This window comes from Diceros bicornis, chromosome 11 (assembly GCF_020826845.1).
Source record: "Diceros bicornis minor isolate mBicDic1 chromosome 11, mDicBic1.mat.cur, whole genome shotgun sequence".
NCBI lineage: Eukaryota > Metazoa > Chordata > Mammalia > Perissodactyla > Rhinocerotidae > Diceros > Diceros bicornis.
Genome location: NC_080750.1, coordinates 39,223,221 through 39,248,608, shown reverse-complemented (window position 1 = coordinate 39,248,608; position 25,388 = coordinate 39,223,221). Strand labels below are relative to the sequence as shown.

Here is a 25,388-nt window from a genome sequence, read left to right as displayed (position 1 = left end):
TTTTATATCCATTTATATTTTACTTTAAAATCTTATTGTATTTTTTCCATTGGAACTGATATTTTTGTGTACTATATTTATTGTTTTTGTAGTCAGTAATGTGGAGCTCAGATATTAATTATTACAAATGTGTTAATCTTTAATCATTTTATGGTTTTCTTCATGGTTACAAGCTTAATGATAAAGTTCTGGTTTTTATTTTTTGGTAAGTAAGGGTGAGTTTGGTAAAAGTAAACTGATGTTTCTATTAACAGATATAAGGAAAACTGATACTTATTTGGACTTCCTATAGGGTTCTATTATATTTATAGAGCCAATAATTAGACTAAGATGTCTGTATTACCTCTCTTATGTCATGTCCTAGTCATAAAGGAGGGGGGAACAAGTTTTTTTTTTTTTTTTTTAATTTTCATTTTATTTTTATTTTTCCCCGCAAAGCCCCAGTAGATAGTTGTATGTCATAGCTGCACATCTTTCTAGTTGCTGTATGTGGGACGCGGCCTCAGCATGGCCGGAGAAGCGGTGCGTCAGTGAGCGCCCGGGATCCGAACCCCGGGCCGCCAGTAGCAGAGCGCACACACTTAACCACTACGCCACGGGCCGGCCGGGAACAAGTTTTGTTTTATGTTGTGATGTGACGAGAAAGTGGAAAGAGAGAGAAAGTTGGTAAGGTTTCCGTTTAAAGAATAGAGATAGAAGAACTCAAGGAAAGAAAATTCAGTAGTAGGAAAGAAAAGTGAAGCAAGTATAGAGATGAAAAGAAAGATGCAAGGCAGAAAAAAGATTTAAGAGAGTTAGAGAATTAAAAGATAAAAGTAAATTGAGGAAATGAAGAATGGACCATTTGGTGTCTTTTTTGTGGCAACTAATTTTGGATTAATTGAACTGAACACCCAAGGTATAGATTAAAATGTGTGATTGGCTGTCATTGGAAATAGGATACTGAGTAAAATTATTGTTTAAGAATGTTTCTTTATAGTTTTTTGGCTAGTGTTGAGAGACTGACACCATCACTGTAGGAACTATTTGAACTAGTAACTAGGAGTCTAGCCTCTGTCTCATTAATGTTAGAGAAAAGAGTATTGATAACTTTATTTGATATTAAATACTACTAAATTCTTCCACTCAGCAAATAATTATAGGTGATCAGAGACTAGTATTGGAAACAATAAATACACTTGCAATTATAATGCCTTATGCTCAATTCTTTGCTTAGAAGTATTTAAGTACAGGTTACTAAGGTAGGAATGAGAACAAAGAGAAAGATATCACATTTTTAATATGAAAGAATTAGGTAAAACTTCCCCAGGAACATGATTCTTGAGATGTGTTTTCATGGATGAGGAGGGTTAGTCATGTAGACATTGGAAAAGTGGAGATTATGGATAAATTGGAGGATATGAGTATGAAAAACATTCCAAATATAGGGAATAGAATATCTGAAGACACTGTGATATGGAAGGTATATAAAATATCTAAGTGTGTGTATGTGTGTGAATGTCTGTGTGAGTGTGTGTGTGTGTTTGCGTGTGAATTGTTGGAATAGATTTGGATATCTGGATCATAAAAGGCCTAGTATAGCATATTTTGACTTTTATCTAAAGGTGATAGGAAGCCTGGGAAGATTTTAAGCAAAGGAATATCAGTATGATATTTGGGTTTTGGAAGGATAACTGGCAGAAATGTTTAGGATGGGTTGAAGGAGAGGAGAGCTGATTAAAATCAGAAAGAACAGTAGCAAGGCTATTACAGTGTTCCATATGAGCTAAATTGTAGTCTGGAATCTGGCAAGTGGGAGGAAATTAATAAATGTTTCTCAATGAGTGAATGACTAAAAATTTAGTCTTTTAACAAAAATTTCCAAGTGCTTATTCATCAAAAAAATAAATAGCTCTTTGGCTGAATTTCAACTCTGAGGTATTAGATGCTTTTATACATATAGAAAAAGAGTTAGGTGATGAGAGGTGTTGATCAAATATGTCCTTGTTCTACTTAATGCAAAACACTGATTAACAGATTTTCTCTAATATATAGGGCTTATTTGTTGAAAGAAAATTCTTCGTTCTTTTTTAAAGAAAACTTTTTATATAGGTCGATTTTGGTTAGTATAGGCTCTAGTAAGTGTAAATTCCCTCAATTATACAAGTTACATTTAATAGGTAGGCAACATAGCCTTGTGATAAATACTGTTGGCTTTGAAGTTAGCCCTGGATTCATGTTTTCAGCTTTGCTATTTGACAAGTACTTTTACTTCTGTGAGCCTCCGTATCTTCATCTGTTCATTCAGCCAATATTTATTACGCACTGGCTTTGTACTATGAATTTTCCTTGATGCTGGGGATACAGCAATAAATAAGACAAAGATACTTTTTTTGTAGATCTTACATTTGAAAAATCATTGAGAGACTATGAGCAATAAACAAAATAAGTTATGAGTTATATAATATATGAAAGGTGGTAAGTACTAGAGGAAAAGATAATGTGAGCAGGTTGAGGGGAATGGAGATTTTTGAAGGAAGTACAAAGGATTGGCACGGTTCAGTTTAAATAGAGTCGTCAGACAGAGCTCATTGGAAAAATGACATTTAAGCAAGCACTTGAAGGATGAGAAGGAGTTAACCATAGGGCGTGTAGAGGTAAAGCGTTCCAGTCCTAGGGAACAGCTTGTATATAGATGAAAGAAATCTTCCCTGGCATATTTGAGGAATACAGCAAGAACAAAATGATCAAAGTGGAGAGAAGGAAGAAATGAAGTCTGAGAGATAACATTAGGCAAGATTTTGTATAGAGCCTTTGCAATTTATTCTGTGGAAAATGACAGTCATTGCAGGATTTTGGGTAGAAGTGGGAGGCAATCTGCCTTGTATATTAAAAGTTCACTCTGATTGATGAATGTGGGAATTTAAGGATAGAAGTGAAGAGATCAATTAGGGAGCTATTGTAGTAATCCTGGTTAAACATGATGATGACTTGTACTAGGGTAGTAGCAGTAGAGGAGGTAAGAAGTAGTAGGATTATGAATATATTTTGAAGATAGAGTCGATAGGATTTACTAATGGAATGGATGTGTGTTGTGAGAGAAAGCTAGGAATCAAGTATTACTCTTAAGATTTTATGCTTGTGCAGCTGAGAAGATGGTGTTTCTATCAACCAAGATGGAAAAAGCTATGGATAAAGCAATTACTGGGGAAGATCAGCAGTTCAGTTTTGGAAATACTGATTTTTAGATCTCTAGTAGACATCCAAGCAGAGATGTTAAATAGGTAGTGGCTAGTTATTTCTTCAGACTAGAGATGTAAATTTGAGTGTTATAAGGATATAGATGTTATTTAATGTCTTGAGACTAGATGAAGTCATTAAGGTGGCAGGATGACAACTGAGATTTGACCGTTGGCTTAGAAATTGTTTCTGACTTGAACAGGAATAGTTTGGGAGAGTGGTGTGGAAAAAAAACCTATTTGCAGTGGATTTGTAAAGAAAAGAATGGGAGAAGAAGAATTAGAGAATGTGTATAAACATTTCTCTAGAGGAGTTTTGCTACAAAGGGGGGCAAAAATAAAATAGAGTGGTATCTTGTGGGGGGAAACAGTGAAGGGAAATAGGTTTTTTTTTTTTAAATTTTTTGTTTATTGCAGTAACATTGGTTTATAACATTGTAAAAATTTCAGGTGTACATCATTGTACTTCTATTTCTGCATAGATTATATCATGTTCACCACCAAAATACTGATTACAACCCATCACCACACACATGTACCGAATTATCCCTTTCACCCTCCTCCCTCCCCCCTTCCCCTCTGGTAACCACCAATCCAGTCTCTGTCCCTATGTGTTTATTTATTGTTGTTATTATCTACTACTTAATGAAGGAAATCATACGGTATTTGACCTTCTCCCTCTGACTTATTTCACTTTGCATTATACCCTCAGTGTCCATCCATGTTGTCACAAATGGCTGGATTTCATCGTTTCTTATGGCTAAGTAGTATTTCATGTGTATACATACCACATCTTCTTTATCCATTCATCCCTTGATGGGCACTTAGGTTGCTTCCAAGTCTTGGCTATTGTGAATAACGCTGCAATGAACACAGGGGTGCATGTACCTTTACATATTGGTGTTTTCAAGTTCTTTGGATAAATACCCAGCAGTGGAATAGCTGGATCATATGGTAGTTCTATCCTTGATTTTTTGAGGAATCTCCATACTGTTTTCCATAGTGGCTGCACCAGTTTGCACTCCCATCAGCAGTGTATGAGAGTTCGGAAATAGGGTTTTAAAAAATGACAGCAAGATGACCTAGTTTCTTGGTGATGAGTGGAGAAATTGATGTAGGAGAGATAGGTGAGAATTTCTGGAGTGACGTTTTTGAGTAGATTAGAGAGTAGGGGAATTTGTAAACACGCAGAGGGGATTGGCTTAAAGTAGAACGTGGATGGGTCGTTTATAGTAACATGAAAAGACATTTTATTTAGTTAAGAGGCTGATGGGTAAATATGGAAGTAGAGTGAGACTTGTGTTATAAGGGTTTAGGTTTTGCCAAGTTAATATGAGGGAGAGAAGTACAATGGAGTCAGATTTTGCACAAGAGAGTGATTGTAATGATTGACCACAGGACTGTGATTTTTAAGCTGGGTCAAGAGGAGAGAGGACATCAAAGAGGAGAGTGACTGTAAAGAAAATAAGATGGATGGATTGGAGATCTAATGACTGTTAGAATTGGGATAGTAGAGTGAGTGAACTATAAACATGAGAGGTAGTTACAGAGTGGAATGAATAGAACCAAGGCCATTCAGTTATTGGAAATGATGAGGTCTGGCATATGACCATGCAATATATGGCTGAGGTAGGATGGAGGACAAGATCATAGAAGGAGAAGAGTTCAAGGAACTGACAGACCAGAATCTTGGTCAGCTTTTGATCTCATATCTGTAGACTATACCACTTACTATCCCTCATCATTGGTGTCTCTACATGCTCCCAAATAATTCCCATTTATTTCTCAATGATTTTAGTTCCTGGATCACTGTTACTTTCTGCAACACTATTCTTATAATAATTCTTAGTGATTTCACTCATATTGTAGCATGTATCAGAATTTTGTTCCTCTTAATTGACTAATAATATTCCATCGTATGGATATCTACATTTTGTTTATCCCTTCAGCAGTCAATGGACATTTGGATTATTTTCTGTTTTTGGCTATTATAAATAATGCTGCTATGAGTATTTGTTTACAAGGCTTTGTGTGGACATATGTTTTCATTTCTCTTGGGTAGATCCCTAGGAGTAGAATTGCTGGGTTGAATGGTAAGTCTGTGTTTAACTTTTTAAGAAACCGCTAAGCTGTTTTCGCAGTCAGCCTAGTGGCTATCTTACTGTGGTTTTTATTTGTATTTCTTAATGGCTAATAATGTTGAGTATTTTTTCAGGTGCTAATTGTCTATTCATGTATTTTCTTTGGAAAAATGTCTGTGCATGTCTTTTGCCCATTTTTAAATTTCATCGTATGACTTCTGACTTTTAAACAGTACTTTATATATTTTTTGAATATAAGTCCTTTGTCATATACATGGTTTGCAGATATTTTTTCCCAGTCTGTGACTTGTCCTTTCATTTTCCTTGAAGAGCAAAAAATTAAATTTTGATAAAGTACAGTTTACCTATTTTTTCTTTTATGGATTATGCTTTTTTTTTTTTGGCAAATTCAAGATATCTTAGCCTAATACAAAGCCATACAGATTTTCTTTTTTCCCCTACAAATATTATATTTTTTTCCTAGAAATTTTATAGTTTTAGTGCCTACATTTAAATCTATGATTCATTTTGAGTTAATTTTTTTTATGGTGTGAGTTAAAGGTCTAAGTTCAATTTTTGCGTGTAGATATCTGATTACCTCAGCACCACTTGTTGAAAATGTCACCTTTTACCCATTGAATTGTCTATTCACCTTTATTGAAGATCAATTGACCATAAATGTAAGGGATTTATTTCTGGACTCTCAATTCTGTTCCATTGATCTTTTTAACTGTCTTTATGCCAGTATCACATTGTCTTTATTATTGTAGTTTTGTAATAAGTTTTGAAATTAAGTTGTGTTTTATGTTCCTTTTAAAAATTGTTTTGACTATTTTAGATCATTTACATTCTCATATAAATTTTGAATCAGCTTGTTAACATCTACAGAAAAGGCTATTGGGATTATGGTAGGGATTGCGTTGACCTGACATTAATTTGGGGATAATTGGCATTTTAACAATTTTGAGGCTTCCAATCCATGAACATGGAATGTCCCTCCATTTATTTAGATCTTCTTTAATTTATTAGCAAAGTTTTTGGTATAAAAACATTACACTTTAAAAAAGTTTATTCCTATGTATTTTATTCTTTTTGAAGCTATTGTAAATGGAATTCCTGTCTTCATTTCATTTTCAGATTAATCGTTATTAGTACATAAAAGTGTAAATTATTTTTGTATGTTGATCCTGTATCCTGCAACCTTGCTAAACTTATTCATTACTTCTAGTTTTTTTGCTTTGTTTTTTTTTGTTTTGTTTTGAGTTTTAGATTCCTTCGCCTTTTCTATGTATAGAATTGTGTTGACAGTAAATAACAGTTGGTAGTTTTACCTCTTCCTTTCCAATCTGTCTGCCTTTCATTGCTTTTTCTTGCCTTATTGCACTGGTTAGGACTTCCAGAATGATATTGAACATCCTTGCCCAATTCCTGATTTTAGAGGGAAAGCATTCAGTCTTTCACTATTAAGTATTAAGTTACCTCAGAGTTCTTCGTAATGCTCTTTATCAAGTTGAGGAAGTTCTCCTCAGCTTCTTGTTTATTGAGAGTTTTTCTCATGAATGAATTTTGGATTTCAGCTAATGTTTTCTTCTTTGTCTATTAAGATGATTGTGTGGATTTTGTTCTTTATTAATGTGTTGATTTATATTAATTGATATTTCAATGTTAAAACTTTACATTCCTGACATGAATACCACTTGGTCATAGTATATAATCCTTTTAATGTGTTCCAGGATTCAGTTTACTAATATATTTCTAAAGATTTTTGTATCTGTTTTTATGAGTGAGTTAATTATAGTTTTCTTGTGATTTGTCTGTCTGGCTTGGTATCAGGATAATACTGTCCTCATAGAATGAGTTGGGAAATGTTTCCTATTCCTCTATTTGCTGAAAGAGTTTGTGTAGGATTGTTATTAATATCTTCTTTAAATATTTTATAGAATTCACCAGTGAAGGCACCTGAGCCTGGTTTTTCTTTGTGGCAAGATTTTAAATTACTAATTCAGTTACTTTACTTGTAACAGGTCTATTCACATATTTTATTGCCTCTGAGTCAAATGGGGAAATTTGTATCTTTTTAGGAATGTGTCTATTTAATCTAAGTTGTTTATTGTGTGGCAGAGAGTTCATAATAATCTTTTGTAGTCCTAATTTTTGTAGGTGTTAGTGATGATCCTTCTTTCATTCCTAATTTTGGTAATTTGTGTTTTTTCCTCAGTCAGTCCAGCTAAAATTATATTCATTTATTTATTTATTTTGGTGAGGAAGATTAGCCCTGAGCTAACATCTGTTGCCAATCCTCCTCTTTTTGCTGAAGAAGATTGGCCCTGAGATAATGTCTGTCCCCATCTTCCTCTGTTTTATGGGGGATGTCTGCCACAGCATGGCTTCATAAGTGGTGCATCTGAACCTACGAACCCCAGGCCACTGAAGCGGAGCGCACAAACTTAACCACTATACCACCAGGCTGGCCCCTAAAAGTATATTTATTTTGTTGGGATTTTTTTTCCCCCTAAAGAACCCACATTTTTTTTGTGTGTGATGTGGAAGATTGGCCCTCAGCTAACATCTGTTGCCAATCCTCCTCTTTTTGCTGAGGAAGATTGGCCCTGAGCTAACACCCATGCCCATATTATTCTATTTTATATGTGAGATGCTGCCACAGCTTGGCTGGATTTGAACCTGTGAATCCCAGGCCACCGCAGTAGAGCACACGAACTTAACCACTACGCCGCCAGGTCAGCCCCCAAGAACCAACATTTTTTAAATTGATTTTATTCCCTTTTTTCTGTTTTCTATTTCATTGATTTCTGTTTGTGTTTTTATTATTTCTTTCCTTCTGTTACTTTCAGTCTAGTTTACTTTTCATTTTCTAGTTTCTTAACGTGGAACCTTATATTTTTGATTTGAGACCTTCCTGCTTTTTTGGTATGGGTGTTTGCAGCTATACATTTCTAACATAGCACTTCTTTAGCTGTACTCCATAAATTTTGATATGCATACTTTCATTTTCTTGCAGCTCAAAATGTTTTCTAATTTTACTTGTTATTTCTGATTTGACCAGTGGATTATTTTGTGTTAATATCCAAATATTTGGCGTTTCCCAATTGTTTTTTCATTTTGATTTCTAATTTAATTGCACTGTGATCTAAGAATATCATTTTTATTATTTCAGTTCTTTTAAATTTAATGGCACTTCTTTTATTAATTAGCTCATGCTCTATCTGGAGAATGTCCCAAATATACTGGAAAGAATGCATATTCTATCATTGCATGGAGTGTTCTGTAAATATCACTTAGGTTAAGTTGGTTGATAGTATCATTCAAGTCTTCACGTCCTCAAAAAATTCTTTCTGATACATTTTCTAGTTCTATTAATTATTGAGATTGAGATATTGAAATCTCCGACTATAATTGTTGAATTGCCTATTTTTTTTTAAATTATTTTATTGAGGTCATATTAGTCTATAACATTGCATAATTTCAGGTGTACATTATTATATATCAGTTTCTGTTTAGACTACATCATGCTTACCACCAGTAGTCCAGTTTTTGTCACCATACGTATGTGCCCTTTTACCCCTTTTGCTCACTGCACCACCCCCTCCCCCTCTGGTAACCACTAATCTGTTCTCCTTATCCGTGTGTTTATCTTCCACATATGAGTGAAATGTGGTGTTTGTCTTTATCTGTCCAGCTTATTTCACTTAACATAATACCCTCAAGGTCCATCCATGTTGTTGCCAATGGGACAATTTTATCTTTTTTTTTTATAATTGCATATATATATATATATATATATATATTTATATATGTTTTTAGTTCTGTCAGTTTTTACTTTATGTACTTTGAGTCTGTGTTATTTGCATACATATTAGTAATTGTTATATCTTCCTGATTTATTGACTCATTTTTCGTTATGAAACATCCCTCTTTATTTTTACTTATATTTCTTGACTCAAGTGTATTTCGTGTAATATTAATACAGCTACTCTAGTTTTTTATTGTTACTCTTTGCATACTATCTTTTTTATGCTCTTACTTTCAAGCCGTTTGTGTCTTTGAATCTAGAATGTCTCTCTTGTAAACAACACAATGTTATATCATGCTTTTTAATCCAGTCTGTCAATCCCTGCCTCTGTTTAGTCCATTCATATTTGATTTAATTATTAATATGGTTCAGTTTACACTAGCCATTTACTTTTTGTTTTATTAAACAAATATTTTTAAATTTACTATTTTAACTCCTGATTTTTTTGTCGTTTTATTTTGAAATAATTTGCTGACTGGTTGCTCTGAGGATTGCATGATGCATTTTAATTTAGCACAATCTATTTCTGATTCATTGTAACTTAATTTCAGTAAAATATAGTAAATTTGTTCTAACATAGTTCCATTTCCAGCCCCATCATTTGTGTTATTTTTGTTGTATTTATTATTATATATCTTATAAACTCTGACGTACAGTGATATTTCACATACCATACAGATTGCCCATCTAAAGTGTGCAATTTTGATGGTATTTAGTATACTCAGAGTTGTGCAACCATCACCATAATCTAATTTTATAACATTTTCATCATGTCAAAAAGAAAATCTGGGGACTGGCCCCGTGGCATAGTGGTTAAGTGCGCGCGCTCCACTGCTGGCAGCCCAGGTTCAGATCCCAGGCACACACAGATGCACTGCTTGTCAGGCCGTGCTGTGGCGGCATCCCAAATAAAGTTGACGAAGATAGGCACAGATGTTAGCCTAGGGCCAGTTTTCCTCAGCAGAAAAATGGGAGGATTTGCATGGATGTTAGCTCAGGGCAGATCTTCCTCACCAAAAAAAAAAAAGAAAAAAGAAAATCTGTGCTCATTAGCAGTCACTCCCCATTCTTCCCTTTCCCAACTCTAGGCAACCACTTCTATCCCTATAGATTTTCTTGTTCTGACCATGTCATATCAATGCAATTATACAATATTATGGGCTTTTGTGACTGGCTTCTTCCACTTCACATGTTTTCAAGGTTCATCTATGTTACAGCAAGTATCAGAACTGCATTCCTTTTTATTGTTGAATAATATTTCATTTTATAAATGTACTATATGTTATTCATCCGTTGAATGGACAGTTAATAGACATTTTGGTTGTTTCCACTTTTTGGCAATTGTGAATAATGACGCTATAAATATTTGAGTTTTGTGTGGATGTAAATTTTCACTTCTCCTGGGTATATACTTGTTAATAGAATTGTTGGATCCTGTGCTGTGTTTAAGTTTTTGAGCAACTACCAAACATTTTTTCCAAAGTGTGTATTTTCACTTTTGAAAGATAGTTTTGCTGTATATGGAATTCTTGTTTGATTTTTTTAAAGCACTTCAGATATGTCATATGGTCTCCATATTTTCTGATATGAAGTCAGCCATTAATTGTATATTTGTTCTCCTGTATATGATGAATCCTTTTTCCCTAGCTACTTTCTACCTTTTTCTTTATCATTGTTTTACAACAGTTTGAATAAGACATGTCTAGGTGAGGGTCTCTTTGTGTTTGTTGGGAGATAATTCTCCATTGGTCTTTCACATTTCTGCATGTCTTGCAAGTTAGAAGATCCAAATGCTTTTTTTGTCTTGCACTATCATTTAAAAGATGTTTATATAGCACACAACCCTGGAATATAGAAATATTGTCTCCATCTGGAGCAAAGAGCAGGATTGTTTACTGTCAATAATAATAATAATAGTAATAATAAATCAGGGTTGTTTACTGTCTATAATAATAATAATGATGATGATGATGATGATGATGATGATAATGATGTCCTCTTCATCTGACGCAAAGGTTAGCAGGCCTACTGGCCATCAAAAAAGATTCAGGTGCCCTAAGCTCAGGGTTTCTCTCCTATTACACACTCCATTGCTTATGCAGGTGTCTCCTGGACCTTTTTACCCTTGGAAACTGGGACTTAGAAGTACCAGCACAAATGCTGATACTCTGGCTACTGCTATTGCTGAGAATAATAAACTGTCATTTGTTTCTGACTCCAGATTCTCATGTCTTCTGTCAGCGTCCATGAAACTCTGACTCCATGAAACTTGTTAGCCTACAAGTAGAGTAAAACCTCAGAGACTTTGCAGTTCTTGGTAGTATTTATCTTCCTTGCAGCTCCTTGAGCTGCTAGGATCTGTAGATTAATGCTTTTCATAAAAATTGGAAAAATTTCAGTCATTATTCATATTTTTTTTTGGTATTCTTATCTATCTTGCTTCTTCTGGGCCTCTTATTACACGTGTTGGTACACTTGATGTTATCCTACAGGTCTCTGAGGAATTGTTAAGTTGTCTTCAGTCTTTTTCTCTCTGTTCTTCAATGGATAAATTCTGTTGCTGTGTCTACAAGTTCACTGATTCCTTATTCTGCTGTCTCAAATTTGCTGGTGAGTCAATTCACTTGGAATTTTTCCTTGTGGTTATAGTCTCTTTAAACAACAGACTCTGTTTTTTTTAATAGATTCTGATTCTTTATTTATATTCACTTTTTGTGTAGTTATTGTCATCATATTTTCTTTTTATTTTCAAAGTATGATTGCCTCAAATTCTTTGAACACATTTATAATAGTTATCTTTACATATTTGTCTGCTAAATCCAACATCTGGTCCTACTCGGAGGGAGTTTCCGTTGACCCCTTGGGGTCATCAGTGTGAGTCACAATTTCCCATTTTTTTGTATATCTATTATTATTAATTATTAGAAGACTTAGTATAGGATCTACCCTCTTAGCAAATTTGTAAGTATATAATACAGTATTGTTACCTATAGTCACTATGCTATACAGTAGCTCTCTAAGACTTACTCATCTTGTATAACAGAAACTTTGGAGACTTTGACTAAGATCTCCCATTTCCCCCTCTCCCAAGAGTCTGGTAACCACCATTCTACTCTCTGCTTCTAAAGTTTGAGTATTTTAGCTTCCTCATATAAGTGGTATCATATAGTATTTGTCTTATGTTTTGCTTATTTCACGTTGTATAATGTTCATCTAAGTTGTTCCATGGAAGTGACCTAAATGTCTGTAGATGGATGAATCGATAAAGAAAAGGTGATAGGGCCAGCCCCAGTGGCTTAGTGGTTAAGTTTGGTATTGTCTTTGCTCCTCCATTGTCAAAGATCAATTGACTGTATTTATGTGGGTCTATGTCTAGGTTCTCTATTCTATTCCATTTATCTGTTTGTCTGTTCTTTCACCAATACCACTGTCTTGATTACTATAAATTTTATAGTAAGTCTTGAAGTTGATTAGTGTCAGTCCTCCAACTTTGTTCTTTTCCTTCAATATTGTGTTGGCTATTCTGGGCTTTTGCCTCTCCATATAAACTGTAAAATCAGTTTGTTTGCAAAATAACTTGCTGGATTTTTGAATGGGATTGCACTGAATCTGTAGAGCAAGATGGGATGAACTGACATCTTGACAACATTTGAGTCTTTCTGTCTATCAGCATATACCAGCCCTTGTGGTCTAGTGGTTAAGATGCAGCACTGTCACTTCCACAACCTGGGTTTGTTTCCTGGTCGGGGAACCACACCATCCATCTATTGGTTGTAATACTATGGTGACTTTATGTTGTTGTGATGCTGAAAGCTATGCCACTGGTATTTCAAATACCAGCAGGGTTACCCATGGTGGACAGGTTTCAGCAGAGCTTCCAGGCTAGACAGACTAGGAAGAAGGAGCTGGCTATCAATTTCTGAAAAAATTGGCTATGAAAACCCTATGAATAACAGTGGAGCGTTGTCTGATATAGTGCCAGAAGATGAGAGGTTGGTGCAAAAAGACCAGGCAGAGTTCTACTCTGCTGTACACAGTGTCACTAGGAGTTGGAATTGATTTGATGGCACTAACGACAGCAAATCTATGTATGTGGAATATTTCTCCATTTATTTAATTGTTTGATTTTACTCATCTGAGTTTTGCAGTTTTCCTTATTTATATCTTGTACATATCTTGTTAGATTTATACCTAAGTATTTCATGTTTTGGGGTGCTAATATAAATGGTATTGTGGTTTTAATTTCAAATTCCACTTGTTCATTGTTGTTATATAGGATAGCAGTTGACTTTTGTATATTAACCTTGTATCGTGCAATCTTGCTATAATCGTTTATTAGTTCCAGGATTTTTTTTTTGTTTTTTTCTTGTGAGGAGATCAGCCCTGTGCTAACATCCACCCATCCTCCTCTTTTTTTGCTGAGGAAGACTGGCCCTGGGCTAACATCCGTGCCCATCTTCCTCCACTTTATATGGGACGCCGCCACAGCATGGCTTGCGAAGCAGTGCGTCGGTGCGCGCCCGGGATCCAAACCGGCGAACCACGGGGTGGCCGCAGCGGAGTGCGCGCACTTAACCGCTTGCACCACTGGGCCGGCCCTCCAAGATTTCTTTTTATGTATTGTTTTGGATTTTCTACGTAGATGATCATGTCATCCATGAACAAAGACAGTATTGTGTCTTCCTTCCCAGTCTGTATACCTTTTCTTTTCTTATCTTATTGCTTTAGCTAGAACTTCTAGTATAATGTTGAAAAGGAATGGTGAAAGGGGACATCCTTGCCTTGTATGTATCTTAGTGGGAAAGCTTCGAGTTTCTCACCATTAAGTATGGTGTTAGCTGTAGGGTTTGTTTTGCAGATATTCTTTATCAAGTTGAGGAAGTTTCCATCTATTCTTAGTTCACTGAGAGTTTTTATGATGAAAGGGCATTGGATATTGTCAAACGCTTTTTCTGTATCTATTGATATGATCATGTGATTTTTCTTTTTAGCTTGTTGGTATGTGATGGATTACATTAATTGATTTTGGAATGTTGAACCAGCTTTGCATACCTGGGATAATTCCCACTTTTTTTAGTGGTATATAATTCTTTTTATAATTGTTGAATTCAGTTTTATTTGTTGATTTTTTGAAGTTATTTTCTTGGGCTTAATTTGTAGAATTTGTCTCTCTTGTGGTATGGTGCTATTAATGTTACTGCTTAACTTTTTCAAAATTCTTTATTTTTTTAGCCTCACTTTTTAGGGGTCACTCTTGTTTCTCCACAGCTTAGAGGTCAGTGAATAATTGGTCAGAAGTCTTGCTGAAACGTTTGATCACATATGGCTGGTAGATCTTTGTTGTATTTGATGAACACATTCAAATTTGGGGCAGTTTTTATCTCTGTTCTAGCTTTTACTTTCCTTCAGTCTTTTTCAAGTCTGCACTGTATGTGTACTCAGGGGCCTAGACAGCCACAGATGTGTGAAATTCTCGTTAAGCTATCTAATATATATAATATATAGCTATGGCTATTTCATTTTCAGGATCTCCCTCTTCAATTTCTGGTTTATTCTCTGGTTTCCTGCTCACCCTAACTGCAAATGTAATCTCAGTCTAAGAGAGCTATAGATAGGCTTTTCTTATTTTCAGCTTGGTATGCATTTTCTGCCCTCTCTTTCAAATCAAGTCAGCTATCTCTGGCAGTGAAGTTGCTGGTTTCCATAAGCAGCCACAGGCCTTGTGAAACTACTACACGTATGGTGTTTGGGGGGGCATTCTCAGAAAAGATTGCCACAGACTCCATTTGTTCTTACTCAATGTTTAGCAAATTTTTGTGAATAAAATTATTATGTTTTTTGTTGTTTGCCTTTGGTCAATTTCAGAATCCTGAAATGATGGTTGTTCTCCAATTCTATACTTGTTTTTCTGAGAGAGATTTTGTTGATCTCTTTATTCTACCACATCTTGAAGATTCACCCCTAGATCTTTACATGTCTGGTTCCTTTTTATTTAAGTCTCAGTTCAGATGTTACCTCCTCAGAGAAGTCTTCCCTGAAACCTGTTACCCAGGTTACTTTTACCTCATTTCTTAAATTTCTTTTCCCATATCTCTTGTTCTTCTCCTGTGTTTATCTTTATTGTCTATCTCCTCCTGTAAAGTATATGTTCTATGGGGGCAATCCTCCTGTCTCTTGTTTATGGTTGCATCCTTGGCACCTCAAAAAGTATCTTGTGAATTCAGTAAATATTTGTGTTTAATTGATAAGATATTTTCTCTATAAGTACATTGTTTTTATAGTTTTGATTTCAATTATTGACATCTTTCATTGTAAACATCATTCTTTCTTAGACATAAATTCATTTAATAGAAATAATCTTGAGAGTAGTCAAGTGGTTATTTCTTTGGGATTTTTTACCAGAATACAAGAAAATTTATATACATATAGTAAAATATTTTACATTAAAAATTTTTTATGTTTTGTGAGGAAATAAATTCTCTTATGTTATTCTCAAATATCTGCATCCAGAATAGCTGATTCTTATTGGAGAAATAATTACTTGAATAACTTAGTTGTTTTTATATCATCTGTGATCATAGGTTTTATAATACCTGTTTCTGATTTCTTACCTATGCTTTTCTTACTCTGGATTTGTTAGCCAATTTGTTTACTTTACTTCTTTAAGTAAAATTTTAAAAATTTTACGTGTTTAATTAAGAGTTATAAGTAAACAGTAGTGGAAAGAAAACTAACATTTATTAGTGAAATAGTGGAGGTAGTATTTGAAATTTTCATTATCTGTTTATTTAGAGGGTAGAATATATTTTAAAGGAGCAATTTAGAGGTTATTTTTCTGAATCAGTGGATTTGGCTTTCCTTTTATAAATATTCCATACATTGAGGTTAGATGAGTTTATGTAGCTATGGGTGTATTTGTGAAGTAGTTTCCAGTGTTCAGCTACTGGACTTAATCCCAGGGGCAGGAAGAATAAGTAATAAGGGTTTGTCTTTTCACTGCAGAGACCAACCGTTTTTTTTCTTATTATGTAAGTCTGACCTGCCTTGACCTCATTTATAGAGTAGCTGCTATAAATTTGGCCCTTGATTAATGTTTTATTAGTGTAAATACCTTGAAGACCTTTACAGACTGGAGACTGCAGCATAAGGTGTATCAGACTTGATGGGTATTATTAGCAAATCAATTACTTAGGTTAGACATAAGTAATTGGTGTTTGGTAAAACTGTTTCTTGGTAGAACTGTTTCTTGTAACTTACCTGCTTAATTGCTAAGATACTTCCTCTGTAAATACATTGTTTTGAAAGTTTTGAGTTCAATTATTGGTATTTGTCATGTAAACAATATTCCATTTTAAACAAATTTATAGAAATAATCAGTAATCACTGACATAATCAAGTGATATTTCTTTGACAATTTTTACTAAGATTAAAGAAAATACATATAAAAGATTTAAAAATACATGTAATAATAATGCATGTAATACATGTAATAAAAGATTTAAATTTAAAAGAAATTAAATTTCCACATTTTGTGAGCAAGAACATCTGAATCATGATTTTTTTTAAGGATGTTTTATGATGTATTGAATCATTATTATCACCATCATCTCTAATTACTTTTTAAATATGCAAGTAATTGATGTAAAAGAGTTTTATTCTTTTTGAAAGACGCAAGTTTCTTTAAACAGTCTAAAATTCTTTAAAGAATATTAAGAGCTTTTTTGTAGAATGTTCTGTGATGCTGTGGCACCACATTAATAGGAAATAGGAAAGTCAGTTATCACCTTTGCCTTTGACCTTCTTAAATGAAATCTGAGGGTTCAGTGTTATACTGAATTCAGGTGTGGTAGATCACCTTAATGTGGTGTATTGGGCTTAACTTGATTTATTTGTGTACTTGATTTCATTTTATATTAGTAGTTTTTTCCATCACCTTAAAAAGGTCTTTGGTTGCAAAATGTATTTAATTAAACTAATTCCAGTAGAACTGTTGCTTATATTTTTAAATTAAATTCTTTGTCAATGAATCTTAAAAGTTTCTTCTCATTTGGATAAAGGGGTTTAGATTTCATATTTTGCCTTTCTTATTCCATTATTCTTAATGGTTTTGTTGACATCACTTCTAAAAACTTAAGTATCTTAATAACGGTGTTAATTTTATGGCAGAAATAGATCCAGCTGCTAGGTAGCCTTCTTTCTTCCTGCCAGCCTCCCTGCCATCCATCCAACAAATATTTTTTAGAGCATTTTAAGCTCCTAATGTTGTTCTAGGCAGTTGTGATCAAGGTAGCTGCTCTATGAGACATAGCTAAGTCTTATAACTTCAGTTGTTTGACTTGTGTTAGAAGGAGCAATGCATCGGATAAGTATTGATGATCATGCATATTTTATATATTTAGCTGGTCCTGTTTTTGTTCCTATACTCTGGAATTCTGAGAAATCAGTGCAAATTCCCTATGAGTAAAAATTTTGTAGCTTAAAATGTCGAGGAATCCTTTGGAGTTTCCTGTCTTTTGTGTTACGTATTTAACTAATTTTTCTCCTCACTTATATTTTAAAGTAAAAAACAGACACCTTTCCATTGGCTGATCAAAGTTTTAAAATTTTTGATGATAAAAATCAGGAAAGTAGTAGACTGTGGAACGTGCTTCAAAGGTTCAATATTTGTTAAAAATTTTAAGATATGAATTCTCATCTTGAATTTTATAATTTGTTAAATACATAAATATTTATAAAATGACCTATAGTTATAGTATTGGGTTTAATTTACTAAAAATACATTTTGAGGACTTCCATGACCTCCTAGGATTTTACTCTTAAATCTACTACTATGACTCTTTTCTTTTCCCCATCCTTGAAAAGCACAGAGAGGCAGATTATCCTGCATTCTATTGAGAACATTGCTTAATTATTCTCTAGAGATAGTCAGTATCTGCTTATTACAGCAATAACTCAGACTTATATCTGAATATGTAAAAAGTGCTCATAAAAGACATAATGTTTCTAGTACTAATACACTTGTCTGTCTCTTCAAAATTCAACTGCTTAGTTTGCACTTCGGCTTTCTGAGTGTTCGTTTAGTAGCTCCAGCATTTTCCTTCACTCTCTAAGTGTAGATTCCTAATAAATATCTGTGAAATAAATGAATAGAAGAATAAATAGAAGGGAAGGTGGAGAGGGAGAAGGGAGGGATGAAGCGGGGGGGAGCAAAACACATTTCATTTTATTCTGACCTCCTGCACCGTTATCTGGGTTGTATTTGTTGCATTTAAGTAAACAGTGTGGCTAGGATACAGTCTTATCTGAACCAACTAAAGACAAAAATCTGAATTGAGGTAGTTTATCTCTTGGAAACTCTGGGGTGTTTCTTAAGGAGCCATAAGCTTTCTAGTTAAATTTTAAAAATTGTATGTGTAGTAAGATAGTTAATAGAAAAACTCCAATTAAATATCATAAACTGATTTGGATAAGATCTTATTTTTTGGGTAGAGTAAGAGGTGATTGTTTCAAAGATTTGTTAAAAGGAGACTTTCATCTCTATTTACCTCTGGATCAAATTGATATAGAAGTTTGTGTGGGTTTTTTAGAAAGAGGTATGTGCTATTCTTTCCTCTTAAAGATTAGACTACTTGATGGGCCGGCCCAGTGGTGCAGCAGTTAAGTGTGCATGCTCTGCTTTGGTGGCCTGGGGTTTGCACGTTCAGATCCCGGGCACGCACCAGCGCACCAATTGTCAAGCCATGCTGTGGCGGCGTCCCATATAAAGTAGAGGAAGATGGGCACGGATGTTAGCCCAGGGCCAATCTTCCTCAGCAAAAAAAAGAAGATTGGCATCGGATGTTAGCTCAGGGCTGATCTTCACCAAAAAAAAAAAATGATTAGACTACTTGAGCTAGTGTTTATCATTTGTGAAAGTTTAGTGGTTTATCAAAGAAGACTAGCATTTTCTCTTCTTAATTAGGATAAACATATTTTTCTTATTTCTTTTCTTTGTGTGTTTTGGTTTAAAACAGTCATATGGTCAAATTATTTTTGACTTTTAATTTTCTAGCTTGATCTCAGTTTAGAATTCCTGTAACATATTTCCTTTAATACAGTTTGTATTTTGACGCTTGTTTTGGAAACTTTAAATGATTTTTCTATGGTTACTTTTTAGGTTTGTTTTGTTCTGATTGATGTAAAACAATGGTCCTACATTTAAATTGTGCTTTTCATCCCCTAAAAATGCTAAATTCCACTAGGTTTCAGGGCTTTAAGTGTTTGCTGGTGTAGGATTTGTTGTTTAACATTTCTCAGTATGTAACTTTCAGAAAAAGGTGGTATGGATTCAGCATGCTTATAGAATATCGTTATGTTTATATAGACGTTTCATAGCCTTAACACATTTTTTAAAACTATAACAGCTTATATATAAATGGTATCATTTACTGTATTAAATGAAAATGAGTATAGAAAAAAAGGGATGTGAGTTAGGGGTGGGAGAAAACAGAAAGAAAGCTAACCTTTGAGAAGAGTTAAATGAAAATAAAATGAAGATGGAGTCATTCACTTCATTCATTCAGAAAATATTTATGCACACCAGCTATGGGCTGGTCCGTGTTCCAGGCTCTGGGGATTCAGCAATGGACAGAATAGATATTTCCACCCTCATACAGTGTGTTTTAATTGGCACAGATAGACAATAAAGAAATTAAAAAATTTATATTATTTCAGAAGGTGATAAGTGCTACGAGAAAGTTGAAACCGGGAGAGGGAGAGAGAATAGGTACAATGTGGGGCAGAGGATGTTGCAATTTTAAATCAAGTGGTCAAGATGGAATCTAAGTAGATGAGTTCCTATGAAATGCTAAGCAAATGCTATTAGCATTGAAGAGACAAAGGCAGTTATAGGAAAATAGAAGATGGTAGATATTTTGTAACAGAGAAATACTAAACTGGAGTCCAAGTTGGGGAGTAAGCACAGTTGTTTCTCTCATTGTTTTTGCTTTTTTACGTAAAACTGTCTTCTCTCTTTTGTTACATCAACATTTATGAGAATAAATTCTTTCATAGTCCTAAGAATTTCTTTCATCTAGAACATGCCAGGTTGCAAAGTGGCCCTTCTGTTTCCATTCTAGCCTCTCTACTACCATGAGTTATTGTTTTAAAATGCTCAACCAGGGGTTATTATGCAAAATAAGTTTGGAAAAATAGGTCAATGTTGGGCTATGACATTTATCTTGAATTTGAAATTTATATTAAATTACTGAGTTCTTAAATTTTCAGGAAGAAATAATTTTATGGAGTATTTGCTATTTCTGTTCCAGTTGTAGTAAAGTGTATGGATACAACATGCTCTTCCCTGATGAAGGACATTGGCTTCCAGAAGAAGTGGCTGCCACGTGGGCTAATTCTAAACTCAGAAAGATCTAGATTGGCTTTAAATACGTATGAAGCATGTTAAAGAATTTTTCAGAGTTTGTTTAAAAATGTTGTTTTGTTGGTTACTAGTCTCTTCTTTCTAAGGCTTCAGGCTTGTGTATTCTGTGATGTTAGACCCTTTGCTTCTTTTGCTCAAAATTGTTACTGAGAGCTTCACCTCAGAAAGCAATAGAGAGATATCAATTTAAGGATTTTTTATGATATTGAGTTATGGAATATGCCGTGTACCTGTGTGGGGCAGGGGAAAGAGGGAGAGAGATGAACAAGAAGGCAGGTACATGGAGAGGTAGGTAATAATTCTGCTATGTAAGAATAAAGGCTATATTAATAAATGGTAATATATAGTCTGAGAAGTAAGGTTTTATTCATTCTCATATTATTGAAGGGAGACTTTGGAAATAATTTTTTCCTCTCAGGTTTGGTTGGTGACTGTTCTCTATAGTTAATTCTAAAGAGATTACAATGTTAGAAGGATTGCCAGTTCAGGAACATTGCTTCCATATTCTCAGTTCCTAGGGTGCAAAAAGGTGGTAACTTTCCCTTCCCATCCATGGTGAAGATGTTTAGTAGAGAAAATCTGACAGTTGCTGCTAATGGGGGTCACAGAAAGCCCAGGAAACAGCAGTAATATTGGAAAACTCTTGGTGAAAATGTGTGTATGTACTTACCAGAGGTCTAGACTAGTATAATCAGATGTGGACAATGGGCTGTAATGTAGTTATGGGAGATGGTTGTCATCATTACTGTTATTTATTGAGCCTCTAGTGTGAATCTTTTCTAGTTGGTCACTTGATAGGGCTGTTTGTTTCCTAAGGCTGACACAAGCATTTTTTTTTCCTCCTTTCACTGCAGGTATAAATTATACACAGTTTTTCTTCTTAATGTTGAAATATGTGAATCATTTTCTGCTCTGCATTTAGAGATTTAATCTACTTTACAGTAAACATTATATTTTGAGGCTGCTAACTATAATTAAAACTTTATCTCTGATTTTTTGTTGGAAGGAAAGCTTGCACACTGTTAAAGTTACAGTTGCTAAATACTGTATAATTTGTATATTTAGGAAAATATGCATATAGATGGAAAAAAAATTGACCCCTTCGAAAAGCAAAAAAGTTTATTCATTTAGATATCTTATTAATTCAATTTGTGAAGTCCTTTATATATTTTTCCATAATGAAAGGAAAAGTCATATTTGTGTGTCTAACTTAAAATAAAATGGGAGGCGTGTAGTCAGGGGACTTCTGAAATACTGGATTTAAAAGCATTTTGTAAATTATGAAGGAAATATGTATATGTTTCCTTTCTTCTTTGGAAATAATATTAAATATTTTATATAGATCCTAATCAAAATTCATAATATTCTTTTAAATAAGTAATGTTAGATAGTAGTATTTTGTGTTATGCAGTGAAAATGTTTCAAACTTAAATTTCTGATACAATTATGCCTAAGCTAAAAGCACTAGAGTATTGCTGTTAATTACTTAGATACATTTAGATACTTGAGAATATTTACTTTAAAGCATTGCCACAAACTGTACATTTATCAAATAATGATTGAGTACAGCCTACCTGAACAGTACCTCTTAGGTACTATGATTGGTTAAAAAAGAAGAATAAGTAAAAGATGGGCTTCCTCAATCAGTTGTGGTCTGATACGGAGAACAGAGTAATATACATAGCAATCTAATAGAATTTTTATGATACTGTATAAAGAAGTATAATCTAGGCTGTATATACAATAAACGTTAGGTATAAGATTAATATAAAAGTATTTGTAGGATGGAATTGCAGAATATTCCTTAGAGGGAAAGAGGATTGAATTGGATCTTATGAAAATTAAGATGTAAAGAAAGGACAAAAAAATAGATTGGGGATGGTGTCAGCACTCACTTTCTATCATTTATTTAGTACTTACTTACTGATTGTATTCTATGTCAGACACTGTTCTGGAGTCTGAGGATGTAGCTGTGAATAAGATTCTGCTGTCGTGGAGGAGAGGACAAATAATAAACAAATAAATGAAAAAATAAGATAATTTAGATCATAATAAATGCTTAGAAGAAAACAAAGCAGGATAATGTTATGGGAGTAAGGAGGGAAGCTTATAGGGAGGCCAATATAGAGTGTTTAGAGAAGACTTGTGAAGAAGTGACACTTGATTTGAATGAAGAGAAGTAGCCAAGCAGGTTGAGTTCTAGGTCACATCGTTTTAAGGTGAAGAAATAGCAAGAACAAAGGCCTTGAGGAGGGAATGATGTTTGTGTGTTATTCAAACAAATAAAAGGCCAGAGTGGCTGGAGCAAAATGAGCAAGGGAAAGAGTGAGGTTTGGAAATGTCAAAAGCATTCAGGTTTCAGATTACCTAGGGCCCTATAAGCTGTGCTAAGAAATTTGGATTTAATCTTGTTAAGTAAAAATACATATACAAACTTTTAAGCAGAGGAGTGATGTGATATGATTCATAGTTTTTTGTTTTGTTTTTTGACAGTGACATTTAACTGAAATGTTTATTTTTAAAATTTTTATTTCTAACTGTGGTAAAATATACATAACATAAAATCTACCACCTTAACCATTTTAAAGTGTATAGTTCAGGGGCTGGCCCTGTGGCCTGGTGGTTGGGTTTGGCGTGCTCTACTTTGGCGGCCTGGGTTTGGTCCTTGGGTGTGGAACTACACTACTCATCAGCGGCCATGCTGTGGCGGCAACCCACATACAAAATAGAGGAAGACTGGTACAGATGTTAGCTCAGGGCAAATCTTCCTCAAGCGAAAAATATAATAATAATAATAAAGTGTACAGTTCAGTGGCATTAAGTACATTCCCGTTGTTATGCAGCCATCACACCATCTATCTCCACAAGTTATTTCACCTTGCAAAACTGAAATTCTGTACCCATGAAATAATTCTCTATTCTTACCCACCCCAGCCCCTGACACCACCGTTGTACTTTCTGTCTCCATGAATTTGACTACTCTAGGTAGCTCATATTAGTGGAATCATACAGTATAATATCTTCAAGGTTCATCCATGTTGTAGCACATGTCAGAATTTCTTTCCTTTTTCAGACTGAATAATAGTCCATTATATGTCTATACCACATTTTATTTATCTAGTCATTCATTGATGGACACTGGGTTTCTTGCACCTTTTGGTTATTATGAATAATGCTGCTAAGTCCCTGCTTTCAGTTCTTTTGGCTATATACCCAGAAATGGAATTGCTGAATCATGTGATCCATAAAAAATATCATATATAAGCTATATAAAATATGGATCATATTTTAATTTTTTGAGGAACTGCTTTACTGCTTTCCTTAGTGGCTGCACAATTTTACATTACCACCAGTAGTACGCAAGGGTTTCAGTTTCTCCACGTCCTTGCCAACACTAATTTTCTAGGTTTTTTGATAGTAGCCATCCTAATGGGTTTGAGATTGTATCTCATTGTGGTTTTGATTTTCATTTTCCTAATGATTAGTGAGCATCTTTTCTTGTGTTTATGAACCATTTGTATATCTTCTTTGGAGAAGTATCTATTCAGCACTTCACCCAATTTTGAATCGGGTTGTTTATTTTTTGTTGTTTAGTTGTAGAACTTCTCTATATATTCTGGATATTAACCCCTTATCAGGTATATAATTTGCATATATTTTCTCCCATTTTATAGATTGCCTTTTTATTTTGTTGATTATGTCCTTTGGTGCACAGAAGTTTTCAGTTTTGTTGTAGTCCAATTGGTCTATTTTTTGTTGTTGTTGCCCATGCTCTTGGTGTCATATCCAAGAAATCATTGCCAAATCAAAGGTCATGAAACATTTCCCCTATGTTTTCTTCTAAGAGTTGTATAGTTATAGGTATTATGTTAAGTCTTTAATCCATTTTGAGTTAATATTTGTACATGTTGTAAGGTAAGAATTCAACTTCATTCTTTTGCATGTGGATATCCAGTTTTCCCTACACCATGACTTATGTTTTTTTCTGTGTGTGTAAGGATTAGCCCTGAGCTGACATCTGTTGCCAATCCTCCTCTTTTGGCTGAGGAAGATTGGCCCTGGGCTAACATCTGTGCCCATCGTCCTCTACTTTATATGGGACGCTGGCACAGCATGGCTTGACAAGCCATGCATTGGTGCACACCTGGGATCCGAACTTGCGAACCCCAGGCTGCTGTAGCGGAGTGCGTGCACTTAACCCCTATGCCACCAGGCCGGCCCCCCCATGGCTTATGTTTTTAATAGTGAGTTGTGATAGAGTCAGTGGATAGGGCAAGAATGGAAGCAGATAAATCAATGAAGATAGTTTGAAATATTTCAGGCAAGAGATGAAGGTGGCTTAGACTGATGTGATAGCAATGGCGATGGAGATATACAGACAAATATGTGATATATTTAAGAGTTAAAGCAGTAGAACTTGCTTTTGTGAATTGGATTTGGAGGTAAGGGAAAGATAAATCAAGGATTAATCCTAGGGTTTATTTAAGTGGACTTAGGTGCTATTTATTGAAGTGGGAAAAAATGTGGTCGGGTTAGGGGAAGAGGTATTATTGAAAGTGAGTAGGTAGAATCATGAGTGTTTTGGAAATGTTAAATTTCAAATGCCTATTGGGTATCCATGTGAAGATTTCAGTTGGACGGTTGCCTATCTGAATTGAAAATACAGGGAACCAAGAGTAGGGTTAGAGATATAGGAATCAGCAGCATGTAGGTGAGATTTAAAGGTCATAGGATGGGTGAGATAATTTAAATAGAGGAAAGGGCACAGAACTGAGCTCTGGGACCCTATAAAATTTAGAGGTAGTGCAGAAAAGGAGGCAGTAGCAAAGGAGACAGTGAAGAAGCAGCTACTAAGTAGG

At 34.5% G+C, this 25,388-nt stretch overlaps 1 protein-coding gene across 7 annotated transcripts in view; it reads left to right on the top strand.

Moving 5' to 3' along the window:
- The window catches only part of LRBA (LPS responsive beige-like anchor protein), a 723,014-nt gene that overhangs the window by 240,378 nt on the left and 457,248 nt on the right, over positions 1–25,388 (top strand). The window lies entirely within an intron of this gene.